Source organism: Bubalus bubalis, chromosome 16, assembly GCF_019923935.1.
Source record: "Bubalus bubalis isolate 160015118507 breed Murrah chromosome 16, NDDB_SH_1, whole genome shotgun sequence".
Classification (NCBI taxonomy): Eukaryota; Metazoa; Chordata; class Mammalia; order Artiodactyla; family Bovidae; genus Bubalus; species Bubalus bubalis.
In genome coordinates, this window is record NC_059172.1 from 17,392,905 (window position 1) to 17,397,733 (window position 4,829).

Here is a 4,829-nt window from a genome sequence, read left to right on the forward strand (position 1 = left end):
GAATCTGAAGGCATTTATGCCCATAATTTAAATTGTACCATTTATTTTTGTACCGATCATCCAAAAAGCCTAATCCTTTTTAGAATCTATGATTAAAACCCATCTGCCTTCTTTTCATGTTATCCAAAATAGTGAACATTATTTTATACTTTTTTTGACTGCCTCGGAATTTGGAAGAAATTTCAGAAAGAACAAAACTGTGCCCACTGACCACTCAAGGGTGATTGTTTCTGGACAATGTATACGTCTTTAGAGTGTGTTTCTTATTTCACGCTAATAATAATAGTCCATAGTAATGGCACTATGTTGTCAGAATATTAAATATGTGCATACACCTTCCAATGGAGAAATATCTTTGCCCAATCCATAATACCCTACTTTTACCCAGACAATGACTCTATTTTTTTTTAAACTCCCCTAATCTAAAAGGTATTTTCAAGAGGTGAGATGCTTCTCAACGTTTCCCTAGAGCAGAAATGTCAGAGAAATACAAAAATATAGGGTTGACTCTAGGCTATGTGTTATTTTGAATCATTAGCACAGTCTAAAGGGCTTTTCCGAATCGCCTAGAAATGAAGCTATTTTAAACTGGTAATTAGAAGATTATCTGCATGCTAGTATTTTTAAATTAATTTTAAGCCCCAAAGGGCTTGTGAATGGTTGGGTAGGCTTATTACTGAGTTTTTTTTTTTTTAATGCTCCAGTTATTTGATAATTTTTTTTAATTAAAAAGACAGTGGAAAAGCTCCACTGATCAGACCTATATTAGTTCCCCAGATTGTATCTAAGCCTTGAAGGTTGCTTGTTTAAGCTGGCTTTCCTCAAGTCAAAAATGGCCCTTTCTAGAAAGTATAAATGAAGTCTATATGCATCCTTTGAAGTCTGACCACTGATTCTCATCCCAGGACCACAAGATATGAGTCACTACCAAAAATGTTAACCCCATTCGTTTATTAAATGGGGTTATTCATTTCCAAGATACTTATTACACTGAGAATGCTTACATTAAACTTAATGCCTTACAAAACTGATTTTGAATATTAAAAACACTGGGATTGAAATTAAAGTCACGGCACCTTGAAATTGAATCCTTTTCTATCATCAATGAGTTGTGTGAATCTGAGCAAGCCAAGCTCTCCTCCTACAATTCAGTCTTTTCACCTTAATAGTATTAGATAGTTCTTATTTTTAAATAAAGTTATAGAATTCCATATTCTATAGGCAAACTAGGAAACAGAACATCTTGTGCTTCTTAAAAGTTAAGTATCACAATTTTATCTCCATTCTGAAGATATTTCCTATGGTCTACTCATTCACTTAACACATGGGAGCTCCCAGTGACTCAAGGGAAAGAAACATTTGAAACTTTAAAAAAAAAAAAAAAATCAAGAAAAGAATCTTCCATTGTTTTCTAACTTAGCTTACTGGTTTTGGTTTAGGTTGATGGATTATAGTTTTAGATAAAAATTTGCTGTTGTTTGTGCTCAGTTGTGTCCAATTCTTTATGACCCCACGGACTATAGCCCATCAGGGTCCTCTGTCCATGGAATTTTCCAGGCAAGAATACTGGAGCAGGTTGCCATTTCCTACTCCAGGGTATCTTCCTGACTCAGAGGTTGAACCTGATCTCTATGTCTCCTGCATTATCAGGCAGATTCTTTATCATTAGCGCTATACTTATTGAATGCTTTCTACTTGGGTTGGGCTCTATAGCTAGACTCTCTTCAGTGGATTCAGGCCAATCTCATCAGGTCAAGCAAAACACCTGGCACTTGTTCCCAAAGACTTCCTGAGAAAGAGTTGTGGGTTATACAAATTAATTTGTCTCTTACCCACAAGGAACTGAGAGAGTAGCATTAACATACACACACTGCTGCTGCTGCTGCTAAGCCACTTTAGTCGTGTCCGACTCTGTGCGACCCCATAGACACACTGCTGCTGCTGCTAAGTCGCTTCAGTCGTGTCTGACTCTGTGCGACCCCATAGACAGCAGCCCACCAGCTCCCCCATCCCTGGGATTCTCCAGGCAAGAACACTGGAGTGGGTTGCCATTTCCTTCTCCAATGCATGAAAGTGAAAAGTGAAAATGAAGTCGCTCAGTCGTGTCTGACCCTTAGCGACCCCATGGACTGCAGCCTACCAGGCTCCTCCATCCATGGGAGTCTCCAGGCAAGAGTACCAGAGTGGGGCTAGTGGAAAGCTGCTAAAAAAACACAGGGAGTTCAGCTTGGTGCTCTGTGATGACCTAGAGGAGTGGGATGAGAGGTTGGAGGGAGGCCCAAGATAGAGGGGATATATGTATATTTATAGTTGATTCACATTGTGGTATAGAAGAAGCTAACAACACCGTAAAGCAATTATCCTCCAATTTTAAAAAAATCCTATGACAAATATTTTACCCACTAATACAGTAAAAACAAATTGTCTTATACAGAACAATCTATGCACTTAGCATATTTAACATTCCAGATATACTGTCAAGAAGAATTCATATACTCCTGCTTCTGTATCCTTAGGAAAATGTTGAATACCGAAGATTAAAAACAAACTCATCCCCAGATAAAAGTAAATTAAAGTTCGATTAAAATGAAGTGACACCAAGTTAAACAAAATAGATGCTGTAGCCACTATATAACTGCTCCAGCTCCATAAAATGCCCACTAGCTTTCATATCTTTACTTTAAAACTCAGCTATGCTTCTGCATAGGCACAGGGAGAAAAAAACTTCTGACTTGGCAAGACTTGATTTATAAACAAAGAGTAGGAAAGATGCTTGAAGTGTCCTGACTCACCCTGTCGCTCATTCCATAGCAACATTTCTCCCACCAAAACCAAAGTTAAAGGTCAGCTTCGGAGCTTGAGAGGGCAAGACGTGATAATTAATACTGAGTATGTACTGCATGCATATGTCTAAGTCACTTTTCATACACTAAATCATTTACAACCACTATGAAGATTAATTTTACATGTGAACTTTATGGGCTGAGGGATTCCCAGATGGCTGGTAACACATTATTTCTAGGTGTGTTTGTGAAAGTGTTTCCAGAAGATATTAGCACTTGAATCACAGACAATAAAGAAGATCTCTTTCACCTATATGGGCATCATCCAATCAAAATAGAGCAGAAAGATGGAGACAGAGCACATTTCCCTCTCTGCTCCAGTGGAGGCATGGATTTTTCTCCTGTTCTTAAACACTGGCACTCCTGGTTCTTAGGCTTTTGAACTCAGACCGGGACTTACACCATCAGTTACCCAGTGTTTAGGCCTTTGGACTTGAGCTGAACTATACCACTGGCTTTCTAGATGCTCCAGCTTGCAAACGGTAGATCTCAGATTGTGGGAACATCTTGGCCTTCATAACCTTGTGAGTCAATTCCTATAATAAATCTCCTCTTTTGTGAGCGTGTGCACGTGTATGTGTGCATATATCCTATTTCTTGTCTCTGGAGAGCTCTACTACAATACTCTTATAAAGTAAAATCGATTATTATCACCAGTCTTTGAATGAAGAAACACAGGCACATATAGGTTCAATATTGTGCCTTTTGTTACACAGTGTCACAAAAAAGCAGAGGTTCAAGTTTAGGCAATCTAACACCTTAGTCCTCATTCCTAACAAGTAACTATAAAAATAATAACTAATATTACTATTAACTATTATTGCATATCTTTTAAATGGCATTCCTTTTCTCACTTTCTCCTTGTGAACTAAGGGTTAGTATTCCCATTATAAGATTCTAAAAGATTAACTAAATAGCCTGATGTCACATAGCTAGCAAATGAGAGAGCATACATCTAAGTCTCTGCTTTTAAGCTACTGTCTGCCCTGTTTTGTGAGGATATGAGATGTTCCGTATTCTGTGGTTTTAAGAAAATCCAAGGATACTGAATAAAGTTTCCATGGCTAAAAGCTAATCAACCAGCAGAATATGAACAGACTCAGCATATACTAATACAGAAGAAAGAAGGGCTAAAGCAGAGCTGCAAATTAAGCACCTTTACAGTCGAGACAAATTCAACTATATACTATAGTAGTATAGTTACTACTATACTCAGACACAAGGACGACCCATTCCCACCCAAGTCTCCCTCCACATGCCCAAAAGACCTGACCACCAAGGCCCATGTCCTCTCTTTTAGACCATGTTTCAGTTATCCAGGGCTTCAGAAATCTGTGCACAAATGGTCTTGAGCCCTGGATCCAACCTCCCCAGGACCAGCCATGCCAATGATGTGCACACCCAAAGATGTTTGGCTGGGGCAATAGTTTAAGGGGTGCAAAAGGAGTTTGGATATGCAAGCTGGGGTAGCTGCTTTGTGTAGAAAGGCGCTAAAGGTGGTAAAAAGATAACAAGCAATGGGCCAGGAACTGGGCGCTTACACCATCAACACAGGATTTTGATAAATCTAAGAATTTTAAACTTGAACCCGGGCTTCCAGGATAAAGTTATATTTGTAAAGAGAAAAGGATAGGGCATATTTTATGTAAACATTTGTGAGTCTGATTTATAACTTTTAAAGACCTATGTCCTTCAGATCTCCATCTGCATTCCTGCCCTGAATCCAAAAATTCCAAGTGCAGGCTTGGGTCAGCTCATTTTTTTCTTATTCTTTCCCCTCCTCTCAGAGGTGAATATGCTGCAATGAGCTCACTTTAGTATTAAACTGGCTTCTGTTGTTTAGTCACTAAGTTGTATCCTACTCTTGTGACGCCATGGACTGTAGCCCACCAGGTTCTCTGTCCATGGGATTTCCCAGGGAAGAATACTGGAGTGGGTCACCATTTCCTTTGCCAAGGGATCTTCCTGACCCAGGGATCAAACCCA